This window comes from Mesoplodon bidens, assembly GCF_964165515.1.
Source record: "Mesoplodon bidens genome assembly, chromosome: 10".
Taxonomy (NCBI): Eukaryota; Metazoa; Chordata; class Mammalia; order Artiodactyla; family Ziphiidae; genus Mesoplodon; species Mesoplodon bidens.
Window position 1 is genome coordinate 101,039,490 of NC_138172.1, and position 25,281 is coordinate 101,064,770.

The 25,281-nt window shown below is 45.8% G+C and overlaps 1 long non-coding RNA gene across 1 annotated transcript in view; it reads left to right on the plus strand.

Annotated features, from left to right (window-relative positions):
- LOC308623899 overlaps positions 1-25,281 on the plus strand; it is a 150,091-nt gene that overhangs the window by 63,405 nt on the left and 61,405 nt on the right. The window contains exon 3 of the long non-coding RNA XR_014016900.1: positions 4,348-4,424. This is a non-coding gene — a long non-coding RNA (uncharacterized lncRNA). The remainder of the gene's footprint in view (positions 1-4,347; positions 4,425-25,281) is intronic.

The window sequence follows — 25,281 nt, forward strand, 5'->3', positions numbered from 1 at the left end:
TTACATGTCTAAAAATGTATTTATCCTACTTTTTACTTTATTTGTAGTTGGACAAGTATAAAATCTTGGGTCACAAATTATTTTCCCTCAAAAACGGGAAAGCACTGCTCCACGCTCTTCTAGCATCCCGTGTTGCTGGAGAGAAGTCTGAAGCCATTTGATCCCCATTGTTTGGTTTGTGATGTGTTCCCCTTCAGAATTTTCTTTTTAACCTGGTATTCTGAAATTTTATGACATATGATTTTGTTTTGGGTCATTTTTAATTTATTGTGCTGGGCATTCAGTGGTCTTTTTCAGTTTGGAGAATCTTAGCTTTCAGTTATAGGAACTTTTCTTTTATAGTTAAAGTCTTGTAGAGTCTTGTATCTATATACATACATATGTACATTTCTTTCCTTCCAATTTACATTTTGCCTCAGGAATTCCTACAGTTTTATTTGAAACTTGTGGATTCTCCTTATGTCTTTTATCTCTTTCCTCTTTCTCTCCTTCTGTTTTCTGGGAGATTTCTTTGACTTTATCTTCTAACTGTTTAATACAATTTTAATGAGCATATTTCTTGTTTTCTGGCTGTTTCATCTTAAAAACACTTTGTTTTGATTTTACATACTTAACATCCTCTCTTTTTCTAAGGAGATGATCAGTTAAAAAAATTTTTTTTTCAATCATTTAAAATTTTTTCTTTTGTTTCCTGTATTGTCTGTTTTTTCGGGGTTCCTATTTTTGGTGTGTCTGTTTCAGTTTCTTGTACCTTGGAGGCTGACTTCAAATGCCTTGAACCCTTAGCTGACTGGAGCCTCTATGTTTTTAACGTTGGGCTTTTTAACTGGCGGGCATTCAAGGTCCAGTGAGTGGTGAGCTGGACATTTTTCTTGGGGACTCCCATATTTCAATATCTAAAGGTTCTTTCTTTTGGTTTATCCAGAAAATAAATGTCCATATCTTTACCTGCAGGAGAAGTGCGTGCAGTGGTGGGGTGGCTGAGTGGGGATGCCTGGCCTGGCTCAGTCTTCCTTGTGTGACTTACCCCAACCCCTCGTTTTCATTTCTCCCTACCTTACACCGTGTCTGGTGTCCCCAGGTCTGGAGAATCCCAGGTTAATTTTCTCCAGCACACAGTCTCCCATCCCTGACGGGGTGGAGGTGAGAGGGCAGTAGTGTGTGTGGGACTGGGGAGACTTGCTGGCAGAAAGAGGTAGGAAAGGGCACATGGAGATCCGACCAGCCCACATTCAGACTTTGGTTGGCTCTCCTGTTTCAGGCCCGAGACTCACACCTGTCTTTCTGGGTGTCTGATGCCTTAAAAGCTGAAAGCTCTGTGGGTTCTGGAGGAGGACTGGCCCCAGTTTTTAATCTTTTTACGCTTTTACCCCCTCGCGTGCAGCTTACTGCTAAATCTTTACCATTTTTCTATCTGCATCTCGTCTTCCAAAAAACCATTAAAGTCTTTCCTTTGCTGAAGTCTCCTGATCTCTTTTAGTTCCTTCCTTGTCATTTTAGTGGGGTCTCTGGAGGTCAGGGGTTTAGTTAGGAGTCCCACAAGCCACACCTTGAACCATAAGGTGGTCCTGCCTTCTGGGAGGTAACGTCAGTATCTGCTTTGAGGGTTTCTCCTGCAGTTGTAATAACAAAATGATCTCCATCCTTCTGTTGACCACAGCTGGTGACCAAACTGTAGTTGGGCTCCTCTTCTTAATGAGGCCTTGACCTTGGCCCCTGTCCTGTCCTTGGCCTGCCCAGCCCAGTCTTAGCAAGAATTCTGCTAAATCCCTTTAGTGAGAATCCACCCCCGTGCCCCCCACCCAACCCCGCCACTTTGATGTCTGATCAAACTGCTCATCCCCCAGCCTTGATGTATATGTCCTTGGCCTTCAGCAAGAATCCTGTTAGGTCAGATTAGCAAGAATCTCCCCACCCCTCATGCTCCTCTTAGTGATTTTCCATCCACTGACTCCCTCACTCTGCTCGTTGGCTATAAATCCCCACTCATCCTTGTTGTATTTGGAGTTGAGCTCCATTTTCCTCCTCTATTGTGTTACTCCTATTACAGTAGTCTTGAATAAAGTCTTCTTTACCATTTTAACAAGTGCCAGAATACTTTTTTTTTTTTTTTGACACTGGCCATTGGAAACCAGTGGCTGAAGTTGGTTTGAGAAAGCTGGCCTTTGCCTCAAGAATGCTTTGTGTGACCTACGTAGTACAGAAGGTGCTTTTCTAGGTCATGGTTTTTCAAACTGTGAACTCCAGTCATTTGCTTAGTCACAGCCAACATTTAAAACATGAACTCAAGTAGATTAGAAAACACCATTGTGCCTTGCCTGTAGGTGGGGCAAGTGTTGACTCATGAAACCTTTGTTTCAGTTTATGTGTCTGGGTACCGGGTCAAGGTGTAAATGTATTTCTTACCGTGGAAACTGGTAAAATCTGAAAACCACTGGTCTAGGAAGTAGACTTGGATCCTTTGATTTGTTTTCCTGAGAGTAGCTCTACTAGTCAGACTGACACCGTCATATCTATTTTAGAGAAGATGGATTTGGTTAGGTAAGTTCTCAGCCACTGAGTCCTAAGACATTGATTTCTCAGTTTATCTTTTACCATAACCTTTTCAGCATTCTCTCTTTTTTTTCTATATACCATCTCCCAATTTTATTTATTTTATTTTTAAAAGATTTTATTGGAGTGTAGTTGATTTATAACGTTGTGTTAGTTTCTGCTCTACAACAAAGTGAATCAGTTATACATATACATATATCCACTCTTTTTTAGATTCTTTTTCCTTTACACAATATTGACTAGAGTTCCCTGTGCTATACAGTAGGTCCTTGTTGGTTATCTATTTTGTATATAGTAGTGTGTGTATGTCAATCCCAATCTCCCAATTTATCCCCCCCACCTCAGCATTCTCTTTTGCTTAGAGCATTTCCTTAATTTTGTCTTGCTTAAGGAAGCCAGGATACATAAGAACTTTGTTTCTGAATTTGATGGGTAGGTGAGGGTGTATCAGGAATTAAACAGATCAAAAGCAACAATGAAACCGACCCACACATTTCTGTTTGGGGTAAAACTAAGCCTTTGTGAATAACTTACATGTCAAATTATTAGCTCTTGGGATCCAAAGGAAGGAGAACCTGATGCACCTTTTTATTACCTCCCGGTGGGAGGAAGGAATTGTGCTGTAAAGGATTAGTGGCAAGATTTAATGCCTGGAAAGCACAGTATATGTAAAACTGATTCTATAGGTGATTCTACAGAAGAAGGATAAGAATTCAAAAGGCCATTGGAGGCTCTGTGGTTGGCATGTCTTCAGGGCTTTTGGTGGCTGTGATTTAAACTGGTCCACACCCCAGAGCCTTCACAGTTTCGTTTTGTATAGGGGGAGAAGTCAAGCTTTGACTACTTTGGAGCACTGGGAGGATGTAAACCTGAGCTCAGGTGAGCCTTCACTGGAACGTTATCAACCCCAGGGGACCTTTTGGGACCCCTGCCCCCCGAGACAGGGCTTTAAGATGGGTGAGGAAATGAGGGTACACAGTGAGCTTGCTTCTCTACCAACAGTTGAAAGTAGTTGATTTTGCTAATGAATAAGAGAGTTTATTTTCCTGGGATTCGTTTTAACCTTGTCCTTTTGGCTAAGCCAACTAGTCATTTGGTGAGTTTATGTCGATCAAATATCCGATGAAGCCCACTTGCTTTATCTGTGGCAAAAAAGCATATAAAGCCTGCAACTGTAACCTAAAATACTTCACTTCAACAAAAAAACCTGAACAAACGAACAAATTCCAGTACATGGAACAGACAAATTTAAACAAAGATTGGACCAGTGGACTTTTTTTTTTTTTTTTTGCGGTACGCGAGCCTCTCACTGCTGCGGCCTCTCCCGTTGCGGAGCACAGGCTCCGGACGCGCAGGCTCAGCGGTCATGGCTCATGGGCCCAGCCGCTCCGCGGCACGTGGGATCCTCCCGGACCGGGGCACAAACCTGTGTCCCCTGCATCGGCAGGCGGACTCTCAACCACTGCGCCACCAGGGAAGCCCCAGTGGACTTATTTTTAACATAAGAATGCTCTCTGCTCTGTAACTAGCCATGAAGTGCCTCAGGCCTTTCCTCCTTTCCTTTCCTTCAACTGAATTAAATTTGGATTCTAGGGAAACCACAGAATAACACTATTTTTGAATTCTGTTTGGTTAAAAGGGTTAGAAAGTAAATGCCTCTAAACAGCTAAGTGGCAGGGGAATCTTTTATGAATTAGAAGAATGCGGTTTTGCATTTGGTTACCCGTTGTGCAAATGTCTATATTCTTTTAAAACTGTTATTTAATTATTTATTATTCAGTATTTGTTTTGCAGCCAAAGCTTCCTGAAAGAGGCGATTCCTTTTCTCCAGAGCTATCCAGGAGAAGCATGGAAGATCTAACTGCTCAGAGGTTAGCTGGGATCTCTTGGGTGTGTGGTGATGGTCATATAGCAATAATGATAACAAACAGTTATCATTTGGTCTCAGGCACAACGTCAAACCCTTTACCTGGAATGTTTAATTTGATCCACACAAAAACACGTGAGACGGGTGTTTTAATTGTCCCCATTTTACAGAAACTGAGATGGAGTGAGGTTAAACCACACACCTAGGTCAGCACCAGCACTGAACCTGGGCAACCCAACCTGGGGTCTTGGCTGTGACCAACTCTGCAATATTGCCCCCTCCTGGAAGTTCTTACCAATCAGTTGTAGACTGGTACTCAGGCCCCTTTATGCCCAAGGTATAAACAAAGGAAAATGCAGCATAGTCTTTTTTTTTTAACCTTCAAAGTAAGCAGAAAAAGTAGAAGAAGAAACAAGAGGGGGAAAAGAAAAAGATTTAGATGAAGCAGTAATTGTTCAATAGCTCAAGTTTAGAAGGGTACTAGATGGTACGTGAAATTTTGCATTTCTTTAAATCTTGCTCTAAATGGCTTGCAATATCTCTCCTTTTTATGCTAACCTCCTTTTTATGCTACTGTGCTTTCTAACATTTCTAATTCTTTTTTTTAACATCTTTATTGGAGTACAGTTGCCCCACAATGGTGTGTTAGTTTCTGCTTATAACAAAGTGAATCAGCTATATGCATACATATATCCCCATATCCCCTTCCTCTTGCGTCTCTCTCCCACCCTCCCTATCCCACCCCTCTAGGTGTCCAGAAAGCACCAAGCTGATCTCCCTGTGCTATGCGGCTGCTTCCCACTAGCTATCTATTTTACATTTGGTAGTGTATATATGTCCATGCCTCTCTCTCACTTTGTCCCAGCTTACCCTTCCCCCTCCCTGTGTCCTCAAGTCCATTCTCTACATCTGCATCCCTACTCCTGTCCTGTACCTAGGTTCTTCAGAACCTTTTTTTTTTTTTAGATTCCATATATATGTGTTAGCATACGGTATTTGTTTTTCTCTTTCTGACTTACTTCACTCTGTATGACAGACTCTAGGTCCATCCACCTCACTACAAATAACTCAATTTCGTTCCTTTTTATGGCTGAGTAATATTCCATTGTATATATGTGCCACATTTTCTTTATCCATTCATCTGTCAGTAGACACTTAGGTTGCTTCCATGTCCTGGCTATTGTAAATAGAGCTGCAGTGAACATTGGGGTACATGACTCTATTTGAATTATGGTTTTCTCAGGGTGTATGCCCAGTAGTGGGATTGCTGGGTCGTTTGGTAGCTCTATTTTTAGTTTTTTAAGGAACCTCCATACTGTTCTCCATAGTGGCTGTATCAATTTACATTCCCACCAACAGTGTAGGAGCCTTCCCTTTTCTCCACACCCTCTCCAGCATTTATTAACATTTATAACTCTTGTAGTGGTTACATGGTGGGCACTTTTGCCCTCTTTCTTGCGTCAGAATATCTTGCTGGGCTGACCTGCATACCCTCATGCGTCCATGCTTCTCCTAGTGGAGAAGATGCAGCTAACTGACAGCCACCGACCGCCGGCCAGCCTCGCTGCCTTGGCCTGTCTTCGCACTGGTCTCTTCCTGTTTTTACTATAACTTTAATTAGCAGATCTCCATTAGATGCTCCTGTGTTTGGTGGTCCAAGGTACTAGTGTGACTGCTCTTCAGATGGCCATCCCCTGTTGCGTTCAGAGGCAAAGAGGAACGGAAATGACCTTCTTTCTGGCAAGAGTGTTTCAAGGCGAGCTGGAAGGAGATCCATGTGTCCCATTGCGCTTGGTGTTGTGGACGAGGAACTTCACCAGGATGAAGGGGCACATTTATTTAAGCAGTTCTGCTTCAGCAGCCAGGATAGGACATCCATGTTCCATTGCTCATTAGTTCCAGGTCGTCTATAACAAGCGATGACTCAGGTTGGTTTTTCGTTTAATGATGAAAAGGAAGAACAAAGGTGAAGGTGGTTGAAGGGACAGGAATACAATTTTCCATCCCTCACGTAAGGGAAGTTTCTCTAGACCTAAACTTGTTTAAAGGGAGAATAATGCCATTTTATTTTATTATCAGAAATAGTATTATGAGTTGTGCCTGTTAGAAAAAATTGCACAATTATAAAATGTATCAGAATCATTGGGCTGACGTTTTTCCCCTGAATTTTATTTTTAGAGTCAGAATTTGCTTCCAGCACCTACAGTGCTCCACTGCCGATGCAGATAATGAGATTGTGTGATTGGCAATATCGTCCGTACATGATGAGTTTCTTGCCAGCTCTCTTTTGAATAGTTTCAATGCTTGGTTTAGTTGGGTTTTCTGAGCCATCGTAAAGTTAGTCTCTGGCAAATGTGCAGTTAATTCTGAGGGAGGGAAATGTAAAGCCTGTATGAAGTTAATTTGTTGGTAATGGGTAGTATTCAAGACATGACCCAAGAGATGGTAGGGACCCAGGAGGCTAGATGGCCAGGTGGGGCGAAAGTACTGACAAGAGACACTATATTCCTTCTTGAAAAAAAGCATCTGAAGAATTTGTCTCTTCATCATTTACCTAGCATCTGCCATCACAAGGATTCCAAATTCCCAACCCCATTACGTGCTGGAGCACCCTGTCGCTGTTTGCTTGATAATATAATTCCTTTCTCTCCCTCATCTTAAAAAATCATGCATATGTTAAAATAAAGCTAAAGTGAATTTAAAATACGTATTTTAAAACTATAAGGTTTAAACAACTTTTCCCCTTGAAATAATTACAGTCCTCTCCAGGGAGCCTGGAAACCATACCTTGTCTAGAGAAGTGTACATTTAGACTTCCATAATTACTTGGTGAATCAGCACTGGCTGATTTCCCAGGAGTTGGTTCCCACCACGGGGAATAATTTTCTGTTCCTGGGGGAGTCCCTTGGGAGACACCTTCTCTGATTCCTCAAGTCAGAGAAGTGCTCTGTGCTACCTCCCTGGCAGCCCTTTTCTATTTCCAACTGCATCTTCAGCTCTACCATCGATGACCGAATGTCTGTATGACTTACCTCTCCTATTAGATGTCAAACTCTTTGCCAAAGGGTCTCTGCTTGCACCTTGTGTTTACTGAAGTAAACTTTAATTCCTGTTTTGGGGGGTTGGGGTTCTTGCTTGTCATAACCAGAGTCAGAATGCCCCAGAATCAGAACAAAGTTTTCAATACTGGATGTCTTAAAAAAGATGTGTGTTGGGAGATAACCTTCAGTGATTGAAATATCTGAGTAGATGTGGAATATTCTTGATGCAAGCATTCACCAAAACTCTTCATAGAGAAAAACGTAATTTCTGAAAGTCTGAAAGAGTCATCTACCTAAGACAATGCATTTTTTCAACTGGTCGGCAAAGGGACCACTTGTTTCTTTCAAAGAAACCCGTTTGTGGACAGTGAAGCAAGTACTGTTTGGAAAGAAGTAAAGATTTGGAACTGAGAGTTCGGGATAAATGGCTCTTGAGTGTCTTGTAAACCAGCCCTGGATGAAGAGGTCCAGGATGCCCTGAGCTGGCACTACTTCTTCCTGGTCAAATGGAAATCCACGGCCCAAACACCTGATCTGGGGCACAGCTGCATACTTCCTCTTGATTTAATAGCTCTCTCTTGGCTAAGTTGGGGATGAAGTTCAAAACAATTTCATATGCCTAGATGCACTGAAATGTGTTCACTTCTTACCGCATGACAGCACCTTGCTCAGGGCTCTCTGTGCCAGCATTTCCTTAAAGGGCTTATGACTCTGGAAACAGTTGAATGTAAATTGGGAGGGTCTTGGCAAAGCTTTTGGAATTATCTGCTACTCTTCCAGCTTTCTAGTGCCTATTTACCTTGTTCTCTGTTTCTTCCCTCAACACTCCTTTCTCTTCCTCCCAATCACCCTTTAGACATTTCATAATTGATGGGCTGTTTGTGAAATAACTGTTATCAGTAAGGATGGTCAATAGATGCTAAAGCATTGGATGGAAGGTTGTCGGGGACAGGACACGTGCCAACATATCGCTCCAGGGTTACCAACTTACTGTGCGGAGGCAAGGAACCTTCCCGATGGAGAGACCTGATGGTCACTGCTTTACTCGAGTGATCAGATTTGATGGAGCACTTGTAGCGAGGCAGTCTCCTGACAGGATGCACCATGAACCACACAGCATCACCTGTGGAGTGTTCTTGCCAGAAATGTTTAACCTGAATCTAATCCAGTCTCTAGACCTAGCCTTCAGTTGACAGGAAATACAGGGCAGAGACTAGGGACAAGGTAGACAACAGTAGGACAAAACGATCAGCCAAACCAGACAGAATATGGAAAATTTTACAAAACTGTCCAGGACTCTTGAAAAGATCAATATCATGAATAAAAAAAGGGGGTGGTTGCTGTTCTAGACTAGAGGATTTGAAAGAGTCTAAAGAGACAGAACAATCAAGTGTGGTGTGCTTACCTCATCAGATCCTGGTTCAAAATGACACCAAAAACAAGAATTTGATGATGAAGAACAGAAAAAAACACTAAGCCATTTGGGGAAATCTGAATGTGGACTGGGTATTAGATAAGAGTAGGGAATTAGTGTTAATTTTCTTAGCCGTGATGTTTACCTTGTGGCTTTTTAGAACGTCTGTATTCCTGGGCGATGCTCGTTGAAGCGTTTAGGGACGAAAGGTCACGGTGCCTGAACCCTCCATCCAAATTGTTCCAGGGGAGCCTGTGATGTAGCAGAATATCGATAGTCCTTGAGTCCAGGTGGCTTGTATGAGTGTTCACTGAGCCATCCTTCTAACTTGTATAGTTGTTTAAATTTTTTAAAAGGGGAAGTAAAAGTGAAACGCTGGGATCCTTGGTGAGTCTGGGAGAGGAGATTTTTTTTTTTTTTAACTTGTGTCAATGAAAGGCAGCTCTGAAAAAAGAATTGGGTTAATTACTCTTAGAACCTAGAGTGGGGTAGGGGGGAAGGGACTTCCCTTATTGGCTGCTTTCTGCTTCCTGAATAAATGGTCCTTTTTCTGTCTGGTGTTTAGGGCAGTTTCCATTCTGTTTTCTTGTCTCAGAGCGGTGTTCCTGAACCAGCCATGGGGCATCTGACTAGCCTCCTCCTCCTTGCTTCTCTCATCTTCCCAGCTGGGGAAGCTTCCATACCTCTTAGCTTTTACCTTCACGTGCTCCCAAGATCCTTTCCGTTTTTGGCTTAGTCCAAACCATTTTCTTCACCCGACTTGTGGGAGCCACAGTCCTTCACCCGTCATTCTCCTGCTTCCCTGTCACCTCTTCCTCCTCATTCTGAAAGTGCTTTCAGAGGCATTTGAGTTTTTATGAAACCTACCTGAGGGGATTTTCTGTCTACAGGACAAGAGGCATTGAGAGCGTCATCGACAATTGTGGGCGTGCACGTTTGGTGATGATGGTGACAGTGGTTGAGGGGGTCCATTGACCACCCATGTGCTGCTTTATATCAGAGGGTCTTTGTAGTCAAAGTAAATGTTTGTTGAGGGAAGGACTTTCTGGTCTCAGTGTTCAGTGCTGACTGCTCCATCCTGTAATTAGGGTCCGTGAACCATCTTGTCCTTGTCTACAGGCCTGGATGCCCAAGACTATCCTAGCAGGACTGTGATTTGAGCTTAGGACCAAGTATGTGTGGACCCCGGGGTCCAGGTAATCTAGTTGACCCAGGAACCCACTGTAGGTCTTTCAGGATTGCAGAAGTATCGTTCAGTTCCAAGAATGAAGTAACAAACACAAACTGGCAACTCCAGGGTATCGGAGACAAAACCCTGCCAACCTGATTGCCCACCCACCCCAGGCAAGCTGACCTTCAGGCAGCTGGGCAAAGCCTGAGGAATCTTGTGAAACAGGCCAAGGGGACCAGTCATCTGTGAAGAGAGAGCACACAGAGCAAGGGGAAAGCCCACCAGTCCAATGCGTTATGTCATGAGGCTTTGGTGTCCGGCTCTTTTTCTTTTTCATTCTTTGTTGTGAGAGTGTGTAATCACCTCATGTGAGTGACTCAGCTCTTCTGCCTTTGTTCGGCCTTTGTAATGCTCACCCTATGCACCTTGTAACTGTTTCTGGGCTTTAGAAATACGACTGGAAATCCAGGGTTAAGATAGCAGAGCAAACCCGCACGTTTATAATCCTTTCCCCACGTTTACTAAATGAAAATAAACCATTGACCCACTAGACAGACATGAAAGCTTTTCCTTAATGAAAGTTCTAGTGCATGTAAGTCAGATTTTACTCTAAACGTCTCACACAAAACTCCTTTTATTGCATGTGGGCATTGGGCAGTGCCCTCCATTGGAGGAGGAAGCTGCCTCCTGAGTCCTGCCAAAGCCCTGGGGTGGAGATCTGGAGACCCCATGCAGACCTGGAAACCGAGAGGAGTTTGAGGAAGAGGGATATTGAGTTTAAGGAACAAAATGAACTGCCCCTGTTTGGATTCTGACTTGACCATGGCTTTCGTTGGTTGGTATTCTATACCCAGAGAAGAAAACAGGAGGTCCTGTACCTTCCCCAAATGGTCTCTTCTTCTCTGAGTCCCATTTGTGAAAAGTAAACTTAAAAAAAAATCTCTTACATAAAGACATGTATGGGACATCCTTCCCTAATGCTTTTACCTTCTAGTGTTTTTGTGTGTCTATTAAAATACACACCACTTAAAATTTACTATTTTAACCATCTGTTAAGTCATAGTGCAGTGGCGTTAAGTACTTTCATATTATTGTAGAACCATCACTACCATCCTCTCTAGAACTTTTTTGATCTTCTCAAACTGAAACTGTCCCCATTAAACCTTAACTCCCTGTCCCCTAGCCCCCAGCCCCTGGCAGCCACCCTTCTACTTTCTGTCTCTATGAACCTGACCAGTCTAGGGACCTCATAGAAGTGGACTTGTAAAGTGTTTGTCCTTTTATGTTAGAATTCCCTTCCTTTTAAAGGCAGGATAATATTCCACTGCATGTGTATAGCACATATGTTTATCCACTCATCCATCAATGGACACTTGGGTTACTTCCACCATCAGGCTATTGTGAATAATGCTGCTATGAACATGCACGTTCAAATCCTTCGTACAGTTTTGCTTTTACTTCTCCAGGCAAACTTAGAACTTGGACTTTCTTATTAGCACACAAACAAGCTCTACAATCGTTCCCTAAAACAGCCTGTCCCCGATCCAGCTCGGCCTCTTTGCTCTACGCCCCTCCCCAGGGAACGTCAAGTGTGTCAGTGGTCCCACTGTGACCACCACCTCCCTTTCTGTCCTTCCTGTTCTCACCCCTCCCCTGAACCTGAGCTCGTAAGGGCCACCATGTCGCCAAAGCAGAGGTGACATCTCTTTACTAATTCTCAAACTTTCAGCAGCATTAGCTGTAGTCGATAATCCCTTCTTCCTTCCAACAAGATTCTTCCCTTGGTTCCGGCACACGATGCCCGCCTAGACTACTTTCTCGCTCACTGTCCGCCTCTCTCCTTGCTCCTCCCCCTGAGTCCCACATCCAGCTCTCAGTCCTGGGCTGTCTTTCCTCTCCATGTGCTCTCTCTACATCACCCCATCCAGGCCCGTTGCTTTCTACGCCATCACGTTCAAGCAACTCCCAAATGGCTATTTGGCTATTTTGGACGCCCCCTGAGCAACTTGACTGTGTCATTGATGTCTTCTTGGGGATATCAAATAAGCATTCAACTGTAAAATGACAGAAACACAACTCTCGATTTTCCAGCACAAGCCTGTTCCCCCTACTTTCTCAGCTCAGTAAGTGGTCCCGCAGTTGTCGAGGCCAAAAATCTAGGAATCGTGTGAGATTCTTCTCTTTTTACTCAGTGTCTCTGTCTGCACCCTCCCTCATCCTGAATCAGGTTCAGTTCAGTTGATGCCGCTCCCCCTTCAGTGTATTTCCTGAGTCCATCCATCCCTCCCATCTCCATGGTCGCCACTCCAGCCCACGCCCGCCTCTCGCACCTGGGCCCCTGCAGGAACTTCCACCTGGTTGGAACAGGTGGAACAGGTCCGCTGGTGGGAACCCTTGTCCTTTCAGCATGACCGGGCTCCTGCCAACTCTCCAAACTCACCGTCTACCACCCTCTCCCTTGCTCTGACCTGCTGTGCATTCCTGGGCCGTGACCCTGCCAAGCAGGGTCACTCTTGGGACTTACACTGGGGCTCCTCATTGTTTGGGTTTCCTCTGAGGTCTCCACCTTCACGGCCCACGTGAGAGCAGACCTTCTGGTCCCTCTACCCCACAACTCTCTGTACATTTTCTTAGGACATCACTCTATGCATATATCTTGTTTATTGGTTTCTTTACCTGGATTTTGTCTATCTTTCTTCTCCAAAATGTAAGCTCCAAATGTAAGGTCTGTGAAATGTAGGCTCTGTGAAAACAGGAATTCATGTATTCCCAGACCCTAGAATTATCCTTGCTTGTTGTCCTGTAGATAGTGGTTGATTATAGTTCCAAGACTATCATGTATCCTTTGCCTTTTTCTGTGCAAATTTTCCCCTCATATTTGTCATCCTACAGTAGTTTTGCCTACGACTCTTTTCACTCAACATCAATAGGTAGATTTTTTTTAACATGTTATTTAACCGTATTCCTAAGCATCCCTTTAACGATTGTATAATACTATATTCTGTGGTTGTTTACTTTGGCTTATTTCACTGTCATTTGACATTTAAGTAATTCCTGATTTTTCACAGTTATAAGCAACACGTTCATTCGTGTGTGTGTGTGTGTGTGTGTGTGTATTGCCCTGTTTCCTCTGTGCCTCTACGAGTGAATAGATGGAGGCCCTTGATCACTGCAGCATCTTTCAGAGGGCTGTGCACCTGGTCTGGCTTGATGGGGAGAATAAGCCAGTGTCTAGAGTGCAATTAGCATTTGAATTAGTGACATGAGGATAAACAGGTGATTATCCCATTTAACAGCTGTTGAACAGTGTTAAACAGACACTGTCTGACAGCTTCAGCTTCAAGTGTTGGGTTAAATAACAAATCGTTCAGAAAAAGAAGTAAAAAACTATTGGGTTTTTAAAAATATAAATGAAAATAGGCTTTCAAAAGTTAGGACCTTTCAATATGCTTTAAACAAAACTAAATCCATCAACTCCTAAATCAAGTGGCTTGTTTAAAAAGTGAACGGCACAAACAACAAAAATAAAAATGTAACTTTAGTTTATATCATTATTACTATCACTAAATTTAATCATACCCTATATATCCCATTTACATTGTAATTCTAAGATGGTTCTTCTAAATACAAAATGAGAAAAGAACTGAGGTAATTTTCTGGAATATATATGCAGACCCATAATTCTTTCACTTCCAGATATTTCAGTATAAGAAATACATATTCAAAATTATTAAAATATTTGTGAATGTTTTAAAAAAAAGTAAATAGCACAAATAATCACATTTCATACTTCCTGCCTTTTGTCTGAGGAGCTCAGAATGATTTACAGATGGTCTCACAATACCCCTTCAGTTAGACAAGGACCACTTAGTACTGACCCAGGATCTGCATTTTGCCTGTGGGGAAGCTCAGTCATAGGCTGTCCACAGACGCTCACGGGGCCACATTTCAAAAGAAGAGACAGAATTGGAACTCACTTGAAACATCAGCTTTTTTAGTCTTGGTGAAAATCGTATTGAGATTTTTTAGAGTCAGTACCAGGTGAGGATATTTTTATTGTCTGTGATGTTTATCTTGACAGTTTCCCTCTAATTACTCATTTTGGATTTACGCTGTGGGAACCTTGCTGTCTGACGTGGCAGGGACCTCACGGAAGGTATCATTGCGACTATTTGCTTTGTTTTCATGTCCATTTATGCTTCTTGACTTATTTGCCTTAAGTTTTAGGTTCGTAGGATTTAGGGTCAAAACAGATGCAAAACTTCCACAGGTACAGAATTACAACTAGTGGTCTAGGTTTTCCACAAGTTCTACAGAAGTCAGCACAGCTTTCATCGGGCCAGCCTTCCCTTAGCAAAACCTTAGCAGAAGGTGTGCTGGGCAGAGGGTGACTTTGATAAAGTCAATGTCATTTTCTCCCTGTGGACACGGGTACCCAGGCACCAAAACCACAGAGGACCAAACGGACAGAGACAGCGTACTGGCTCCCTGGGCATCTTCCCACTCACACTTTCCCAACATAACACTTGGAAACCAAAGTCATTTATTCCTGAAAAAACGTGCATTAAATATATTTTTCCTGTCACAGAAATAAAATTCATTATACTTTAGAAAGCTGACTTTTACTCGTCGTGAAAAAGTCCAAGTGATACCCCGTAAAGACCAGCGCCGCATTCTTTCCTCTTTAGCCATGCAGCCCCTTCTGCAGGTGTTTGGATCTGAGGGACCATCAGGGGCCTCACCTTCCTGTTGGTGAGTTGACTTGACTCCAGTTTACTATTTGCACATGTGTAAATCATCCCCTGTCATTTTTTCACGATCAGCAAGATAGTCTAAGGGTCAGGTCATCCTAAACTGTGATCTGGCACATGACTTGTTGTAGAGAGGGAACTCTGTTGTGCTTTTTTTTGGAGGTGGCAATAGAGAAGAGGTGGGTTAGAATAAGGTTGGGTTAAGCTTGACTTACTCTGTGGATGTCCCAAAGATTGCGTGGGATAGGCTTATAAAAATCCATTCATTGTTTATCTGAAAATCAAATTTAATTGGGCACCCTGTACTTTTTTTTTTTTTTGCGGTACGCGGGCCTCTCACTGCTGTGGCCCTTCCCATTGTGGAGAACAGGCTCTGGACGCGCAGGCTCAGCGGCCATGGCTCAGCGGCCGTGGCTCATGGGCCCAGCCGCTCCGCGGCATGTGGGATCCTCTCGGACCGGGGCACGAACCCGTGTCCCCTGCATCGGCAGGTGGACTCTCAACCACTGCGCCACCAGGGAAGCCCCATTCTGTACTTTTTAATCTGCTAAATCAGCTTAGCTAGTCAGGTTAGAGCTGGCAAGTCTTCACTGGACGGCATCCTGGCACCCTGGGAGATTCCCAGCACAGTCCCTGGAGGCGGAGGGGCTCCATTTTGTCCGGCTTGGACCTCGAGATGGGCACACAGCTCCAGTGGCCACTGCCTCCCTCCCCATGAGGAAGATGGAATCATAACAGCTTGTGAAGATCTTTCTGATCCTCGGTGAATACATTATATTAATGAAGTTATCACTTTAAATGAACCCTGGCACCTGCCCTTGTTCTCTTAACTCAGGCCCTGAAGACAAGGCAGAGGGGTGAACGGAGGGGGAGAGGAAAATCTGGAAGATGCAACGATAAGACCTCTACGCTCCTATCAGCTGTGCTAGAACAGCTCTTTCAGCAAAGAAGAAACATGGCATCCATCGCTGAGTGAAGTTTTAGGCTCTAAATGATGCTTCTGCTCATAGGAAATTTTTCAATGTGTTTCCTCCCTGGGTGTCTGGGTCTTTTGTTTTCAGCTGTGCTCTGCACAGGAGCTGGAAAGCTAACTCCCCAAAAGTGAACTTCCTCTCCTTCTATAAACTGACCCCTGGTGGTTGCTATAGCAACTGCTAAGAGAGCCTAATGAGCAGTGTAAACAAGGCTGATTCCCAGCGCTGGGGCAGGGCAGCCCAGGAGAGGGATGGGGAGGGATTCGATGTGCCTGAAAAGTGGCTCTTGGGGAGAGTTGGAAACGCTGCAAAAGCTCCAGCCCTTGCTCCCTCCTCCCCTCCCCTCCTCCCCTCCGCTCTCACCTCCTGCCTTCCCAGAGGGCCAGGAGAGGAGACAGGCTGTAGGCGGGCAGCGTGCAGGGGCCTGCCTTGGACCCTGAGGGGCTGAACACCGTGTGACCGGAAGATGGAATCTAAACATTCACCCAGAGCTCTAGGCAAGAAATGTGCCAATCTGACCCTGAAAAACAAACCTCCTGTGTCGCTGCCACACCTGCCTCAGGGCTGAGCTGCCATGGGTGCTGGGCGCAGGGGTTTTATGCCCTCAGCTGCGCTTTGGTGTAATGACTCAGGCGGAACCTGAGACAGAAGCCTGAAAGTTTCTGCGCTGCCTGCGTTGATGCTTTTTCCTTTTTGGAAGGAAGGATGGTGAAGGTATGTGGTACCTAAGAGGACTATGATTATGAAGCTAAACACACACACGCACATACAACACACAATACATACACATACACACATACACACACGTACACACATACACACATATATGTGCACGTATACATACATTACACACACAGATACATAACATACACATATACATACACACATATATATACACACACACTTTTTTTTCCCTCCAGGAACTTGGCTACTACTGGCAGGAAACTTTCTGCACATAACAGCAGAGGTTACAGTATTAATTTCAGTTTTCCTTGGTTAACTCTCTCCCACCCTCATCCAGTTTACTCTGAAGGTTTTGTACATTAAATACGAACTCTATGATGCATATTACACCACAAGGTCCCTACAGGCCTCCTAAAAAGATAATCCACATTGGTAGATTGGGTGGGAAATCCCATGTTTTTATGCCTTTTACACAGCCAGTGTAGGTGTTCATTTCTTTCTATGAAAATCAGTATTTCTCAGCCCCCCTGAGAGGAAGTCTAGTATAATGAACTGCATTTACTTTTATACTAATCATTCTATGTTATCCTCACACGTATATTATTTCATTAGATCCTACAACAACCCCCAAAATCGTATAGGGAAAACTATACCTCTAATCCATTCTTCAGTTGAGGAAACTGACATAAGAGAGATTAGATGACTATATCACAGGGATATTAGGGTTTAAAACTTTGGATATAAAAGATCTGAGTTACCATTATTACCAAGATACCAAACTTCCCAGTGTTCACACGACTCTAGGTAGTAAAGAAAATTTATATTAGCTACATTTTATATAAGCTACAATATAAAGCCTTATATTTATACAGCATTTTCCTCTCATATGTTCAAATATCTTCTATTTAGTAGTATTCTTTACGTTATCTTTTCACAGTAAGTGGTCAGGTTCTATTGTTTTAATCTGATTCTTAATTCTTAATTCCTGCCAGGTCTCCATTTTGTTATCTGGCATCAAAATACTGCTTTCATTTTCCTTTAAAACTATATTAACAACTATGGTCCAAGACAGACATGCTTGAAGCTTATTCCCCTTAGTTAGAAAGAACAAATAAGAGACCTCACCACAGTTCTTGCTTTTTCACAAAATTTCTTCTTCTTTTTTTTTTTCCCTTTAAATTAAGTCACAGGCCATGGGATTTGTGGGCTTAACCCCTTCCTGGTTGGTGGGCCATGGCTTTGTGAGATTTTTATTAAGATCAAGGGAAAGAAATCTGGACTAGCAATGCTATTTCCTCAGGGAAAATAGGGACATTTATGAAAAGTAGCAGTATTTTGGAACCCATTCTTTTCTTATTAATGTTCAGTGGTGAGAAGAGAGGGCTGTCTTCTTCTAGATACAATTTATGACACCCAGGGGTGGGTTGGTAGCAGCCTCTGTGAGTAGGATGGCTTGTACAATCAAGCAATGCATTCATTTCAGTGCTACACACTTGCAGTCTCCACCCCTAAGACCAAGGGGCTAGATTCCGATGGCATCCAGTCTCTCCCTTAGGACAGGATTAGTCTCAGTCATCAGAAATGACCAGAAGCGTTGAGGTTTCCATGGAGACCAACTTTCGATCCCCAGCCTTAGGCATCCTTCCCTCAGATGGTGCAGGACTTTACTAATCGAATTTTCAGACACAGATGACTTCTCTCCTCAGTTTGGGACATCAGCAAGCTCTGGAACCGAGACTCCCCACCCCCCACCCCATCACAGAGCCTGCCCAATCTACAGAGGCGAGAGGGCCTCTGGATCTTTGAATCTTCCAGGTTGTATGTAGGGGCCTCCTCATTATAGGGGGAATGACTCCTGACATCTTTGAAATGAAAGCTCTAGTTTAAGTTCTTTGAGCAGAGAGAGAAAGAGCATAAAATGTCATTGCTGGAAGGAAACTTAGAATCTATCATTCATTGGAACTAGATTTCCCACATTTTAAATATCAGGGTTCCTTTCATTGTCAAAAAATTCCTGTGTGATAGTGGTTGTGCCTTTATTCCTCCTAAACTAGAGCTATCCAGTAGAAATAAAATGTGAGCCACATGTGTAACTGTAAATTTTATAGTAGCCACATTAAAAAAGTAAAACTAAATGGATGATTCTCCATAGAAGATGTAGAAATGGCCAAAAAGCACATGAAAAGATGCTCAACATCAGTAATCACTAGGGAGATGCAAATCAAAACCACAATGAGATACCACCTCGCAACTCTTAGGATGACAACTATTAAAAAAAAAGAAAATAACAAGTGTCGGTGAGGATGTGGAGAAATTGGAACCCTTATGCATTGCTGGTGGGAATGTAAAATGGTGCAGCTGCTGTGGAAAAGAGTGTGGTGGTTTTTGAAAAATTAAAAATAGTTACCATATGGCCCAGCAATTCCACTTCTGGGAATTGAAAGCAGGGTCTTGAAGGATATTTGCACATCCATGTTCACAGCAGCGTTATTCACAATTACCAAGAGGTAGAAGCAATCCAGGTGTCCAACAACAGATGAATGGACAAACAAAAGCTGGTATCTACATACAAGGGAAAATGATTTGGGCTTAAAAACGAAGAAAATTCTGACAAATGGTACAACTTGGATGAATCTGATGGACACTGTGCTGAGTGAAACAAGCCAGACACAAAGGACAAGTCTTGGATGAATTCACTTATCTGAAGTCCCCAGAATAGTCAAATTCGCAGAGACAGAAAGTAGAATGGGGGTTACCAGGGGCTGGGGGACGGACGACGGGGAGATACTGTCTAGCGGGCACAGAGTGTCGGTTTGGGTTGATAAAAAAAGTGCTGGAGGGACTTCCCTGGTGGCGCAGTGGTTGAGAGTCTGCCTGCCGATGCAGGGGACGTGGGTTCGTGCCCCGGTCCGGGAAGATCCCACATGCCGAGGAGCGGCTGGGCCCGTGAGCCATGGCCGCTGAGCCTGCGCGTCCGGAGCCCGTGCTCCACAACGGGAGAGGCCACAGCAGTGAGAGGCCCGCGTACTGCAAAAAAAAAAAAGTGCTGGAGATGGATGTTGGTGATGGTTTCACAACAATGTGAAAGTACTTAACATTACTGAAGTGTACACTTAAACATGGTTAAGATGGTACATTTTATGTTGTGTGTGTTTTACCACAATAAATAGAAGAACAGGCAAGAATAATTTTAATAACATATCACATTTAACCCAATAGAATCAGAATATTATCAGTTCAACATGTAATCAATACTAAAAAACTATTAATGAGACAGTTTACATTCTTTTTTCATACTAAGCCTTCAAACTCTGTTGTATATCTTACTATTTCAGCCTATCGCCATGGCCACGTGTTCAGGGCTCAATAGCCACGTGTGGCTAGTGGCTACCATATTAGGTATATTGCTTTAGACAATATTTCGTGGGAATGTGGCTTCAAGGACCCCTTGCAATTGCTCCTGGGCCCCCAGGGCCCCTTAAGCCCTAGGCTGGGACCTTGATGACTGTCACACACTGGGCGTCTTTACCCTCCACAGGGTAAGAGAAACAGAGGTCTTAACCAGGCCTTGGTGACAGTCAGGTGTCCAGCCTGAACAGAGCTGGCCCCTGAGCAATTGCCCTCAGGTATGGTTTAGGAATTAAGGTCAGGTTCTTAAGGAAGGTTTACTGATGTCTAAGCAAAAAAATGAAGTCCTTAAGACTTGGTGATACAGAAGACAAAAAGTTGATTTGGCAGTGACAGGGCTTGAAGGGAAAAGTCTCAGGCAATGTGGCATCCTCATCACTGCTAAAAAATAAAAGCCTTAACATAATCCTTCTTGGATAGCTTATCAATGAGTCCGTTTCCTACTTTCCCTCCCTCCCTCCCTCCTCCCTCCTTCCTCCCTCCCTCCTTTCCTCCCTCCCTTTCCCTCCCTCCCTCTCTCCCTCCTCCCTCCCTCCCTCCCTCCTCCCTCCTTCCTCCCTCCCTCCCTTCCTCCCTCCCTTTCCCTCCCTCCCTTCCTCCCTCCCTCCCTCCCTCTCTCCCTCCTCCCTCCCTCCCTCCCTCCCTTCCTCCCTCCCTCTCTCCCTCCTCCCTCCCTCCCTCCCTCTCTCCCTCCCTCCCTTCCTCCCTCCTTCCTCTCTCCCTCCCTTCCTCCCTCCTTCCTCTCTCTCTCCCTCCATCCCTCCCTCCCTTCCTTCCTCCCTTCCTTCCTTCCTCCCTCCCTCCCTCCCTCCTTCCCTCCCTCCCTCTTTAAGTGTACTTCTCCTGGGCCTCTCTAATGTCACTGTCCCTCTTGAGGTCTTATAAGAGGAGTCCCCCTCCAGTCCCCCAGCCCCTTCTCTCTGCTCCGTGGGCTGGGTGGGCAGGGACCTGGTGGCCAGTCCTCCAGGCCCAGGGAAGCAGAGGCTGCAGCCGTTCTCCCCGCAATCTCCCATCGCTGTGGGAAGCTGGCAGGTTTCTGGAAGAGTGCTTACTGGGAATGCTAGGCCTCCTCCCTGACCTTCAGGCTCTCTGCTGCGGGTGTGGAGGGTCCGCGCCACTCTGCAAATTCCTGGGCTTCCAGAAACGGTTCTCACCTGCCAGGGACTCCATCTGGCCAGCCGCCCAGAGGAGACAACATGAAGTGCTGCCCGTGGGGAGTTAGGGGTTGCGGAGGCTCCTGTTACATGTGGTTGTCAGCTCAGGATGGCAAAGCACTGGATTTGATGAAAAAGCACCTTTCCTCAAACACAACCCTGCTCACCAGCCAGACAAACGCTGGATGAGCAACATGTATGCAACACAGATGACCTTAGCAGGGGATGCGCAGGCCTGTGTCCGGCCCCGGAGCGTGTGCGTGCGCATGCTTGTCAGTAACAGGGTGTGAGCCAGAGGGAGAGGCGGTCCAGTTTCAGGTCCTGCCACTGTTTTATGATCTCAGAGTCAATTTCCTCCTCCGGAAAGTCAAGGGAACAGCTGTCACCGTCAGGCACAGCCCTGTGGCCTCTGAGTGGTGCCGCTAAGCCTGAGGCAGGTCTGGCACTTCTCAGGCCTGAGAAGGAGCAGTTGCTAGGAGGGGAAGGGGCGTGGCTGCCTGCCCCTGGGTCTGCCCCTCCTCTACCGCGGCTTCTGCCCGACCTCCTGGGAATTGCAGGCGGCATCCTGCCCAAGAGGCCGTGGGCTCCAGCTCTCAGCCCTGCAGAAGGAGGAGTGCTGACTGGTGTCATTTTTATTTTCAGAAGCATAGGTTTGCTGGGCTGCAAGGGCTCCACTGACAACCCTGGGGTGTTTCGACACCAAAGCTGGGGCTAATCAGTGACCTGGTGCATCAGGAAAGTGGCCTGAGAAACACGGGGCTCTGTTCCGTGCAGAGCAAGGCCCTCGCTCTGGGGACCTGGTTTTGGGTGACGTCCAGGTGCTCGGCTGAGATTTGGAATCAGTGACATCGCTGCCAGGCCTCCTCCTTCCTTGGATCCCCGTGGATCCCAGGGAAACAAACAGCCCCCCTCTGCCCCGCCCCGCTTCTCAACACCCAGGCTGCCTGTGATTGTTTAAGGCAGACCATCCAAGGCAAACAAGGATAACGGCCTCGACGCTGCTTTGATTCCCCTTTGGGATTAATGTCACATGAATAAACAGTCCACAAAGCCTATATTCATAGAAACGCTTAGGATGTGGAATTGGAGCCAAAGGGTGCCTGTGGACAGCCAGGGACAGGGGACGTGGAGGAATGGGTGGGGCTCAAGAGGAGAGGGAAGGGGAGGGGGAAGCGGGCTCGCGGGTGGGGCCGCTGGCTCCAGGATTCGCGAAGGGGCGAGTCGGCCACGGTCAGCGGGGACGTGAGAGCGAGCCGGGGACTCCTGCCACGACAGCTGAGTCTGAAGGAGATCCCGAGCCGCTCAGCACAGGGAGTAGGAAACCCCACAGCCCCGTTCACGGAGCCGTGTCCTCCGGGGCCAGCCCGGCTCGCCTGCTGCTGAGGCTGCATTAATTTCCTCTAGCGCTGGTGGCCCTTAAGCCCCTCCAGGGAGCTGCCCTGTGGTCAGTTGAGTGATCACCTTTTTTTTTTTTTAAAGGAACAGATCTGAAGCAAATACGGTAAAATGTTAAAGTAATTGGTGGGTACCTTGTTTCTGTACTTTTCTACATCTTTTAATTATTTCATAATTCAGTGAAGTGTATTTAAACAGAAGGCACTGGATACGCTTTATTTCATCCGGTGGAAGCTGTTTGGGGATGTCGTGGACGCTCCCTCGGCGCCTCCTTTGTTCAGATTCCAGGCGGGGCCAGGAGGGCTGCAGTCACTGACGGCCGTGCTGGTGGGGCCGGGGGCGCACCTCGGGGCAGGGCAGCCGCACACCGTCCGGGGTTGGCGCAGCAGGAAATCCTGGCCCCCCATCCTCACGGCTCCGCTGGTCCCAAGGTGTGCGGGGGAGGGAGGGCCCACGCGGCCTCGGTTTCCCGCCGCTGTCGCTCGGCTGGAAACATCCAGGATGAGTCATCCATCCTTCTCGGGAAGTCAGTAGTAATCGCCCCGTTTCACAGCGAGGGGGGAACTGCAGCACCGCAGGGTGTGACCTGCCTGAAGCCGGAGGGAAGATAAATAACCGGGAGGAAAAACCAGAGCTGAAAAGCTCCAGCTGAGATTTAAGGCCTTCAGCTGGCTGGTGAGCTGTGAGCCGTTCCGGGAAGGGCTGGATTCTCGCAGACACGGGCCTGTGTGACCGCAGGGGCCTCAGTGCAGCCGGGACCGGTCAGTGGTTTCTCAGGGCCATGGGGTCTACCTCTGACCGCTTCACACACCCTGGCCGGTTTCCCGCGGGCCAGCTCCGAGGAAAGCAGCCCATAGTTCAGACAGTCAGAGAAGGTGGCTGGACACTCAGGAACTGGTAGGACTGGTTTCCAAGGCTGGAACCACCAGGAGATGCCAGGAGGACAGTTAGGTCAGGAGAAGCATTCGGGGTGGATGGAAGGCTACCAATCTATAGGCGTCTAGGGAAGCTTCTGGAATCTCTGACTCTTTCTGGCTGTCTGTCTCCCCTGCACATTTTACATCCTGGAGTTGCTCCTGTTATGGGGTGACCTTTTCACTGAGCCGTCTGGGAATTGTGTTGGAAATAAAATCCAAGTGCTCAGGATCCCCTCCGAGAATTCCCATGGATCTGATATTACTCTAAACCACTTGCTATAGTCTTGGAAAAAGTTAAGACCCCCAAATATTTTTCAAGCTGGTGAGTGTGGCTTGGATTTTAGAAGAAGTGTTCCTTCTACAGAGTACTTGTAGTTTTGTGGTTATTTATTGTTTAAGTCAAGACTTGAAGTATGGTTCCCACTGCCTCGTACACAAAGTGTTTCCTTTGAGTACGGCTGTTTCAGATCCTGGAAGACTAAGGTCATCATTTCGGTGTAAGAACTTTGAACAGTTGGGTCCTCTGTTCCGTCAGGGCACTTGAGGAGCTGATTCTATTTGCTGCTCCAGAATACCAGCCCTCCCACATTTTTGAGGAGAGACAAGGATTCATTTGCCTGAACTATTTATCAGTGGTTTTTAAAGACAGGGAGATGTTTATTTTATGAGAACATTTGTCCCACCTTAATTTGCAAGGGATAAAAAAACCATAGCCGCCATGAAATGTGATAGAAAAAAGTATTTGCTTCTTGTGAAACACGTGAATGTTTGTGATAGAATCTCTTCCACATAGAAACGCCTTAGAAATAACTCTCCCGCTCGTCCCATCTCTCCTGTTGTCTCCGCGTCATGTTTTTTTCACTTGGTGGGATGCACACTCCAAGTCCCCGTCCCACTCAGCGGGACCTCACTGCCTAGTTTTCTCCTTCCTCACCCAGAGGAAAGTCCCCGTGGCCCATTTTCTGGGCAGTGCTTTTCCACTCTTTCATAATCTATTATTTTGACCTTGAGAGGAGAGAGGAGGCTTGGCAGGGCGCGCTCCACGTGGAGCCAGCACTGCTGGCGTCCGTGCCCTGGTAGCGCACGTGTGCCCGTGGCTGCCACAGCCCTGTGTCCCCGAGTGCGCGCTGGTGCCTGCCGTCCTGCATCCTGGCCCCCCAGTCAGGGGCTGTGGGACGCTGGGGGCCGGAAGGACTGTCTTGTCAGGCTCCATGAGGAGTGCGCTGTTCCTGGGGACCTGGGTCAGCAAAGAACATTCTTGGGGGAGAAGGGGTGTGTGTGTGTGTGTGTGTGTGTGTGTGTTACAGAAAGAGAGAGACAGACACACAGAGAGAGGTAAGAGAGAGATAAAAGAGACTGTGCTTTAAAAGTAGATTTCAACTATTTTTTTTCTAAGACGGTACCTGATAGTTTTGATTCTTTTAAAGATCAGTTATAAAAACTGCACACTCGCAGTGGTTGAGAATCTGCCTGTCAGTGCTGGGGACATAGGTTCGATCCCTGGTCCGGGAAGATCCCACAGGCTGTGGAGCAACTAAGCCACGACTACTGAGCCTGCGCTCTAGAGCCCGCAAGCCACAGCTACTGAGCCTGCGAGCCACAACTACTGAAGCCCGCGCGCCTAGAGCCCGTGCTCCGCAACAAGAGACGCCACCGCAATGAGAAGCCCGCGCACCGCAATGAAGAGTAGCCCCCGCTCGCCACAACTAGAGAAAGCCCGCGCGCAGCAACAAAGACCCAATGTAGCCAGAAACAATAAATGAAATAAAATAACAAAATAAATAAATTTATAGAAAAAAAACCCAAAACAACAAAAACCTGCACACCCTATGCAAGACAGTTTACTCTTAAATGAAAACATCGATGCAGTGAGAGGAATACTGGGAAACTGAGGGAGGGGAGGAAACAGAGCAGTGAGGGTGAGTGGGGGTCCCCGGCTCCCACACTTTGGT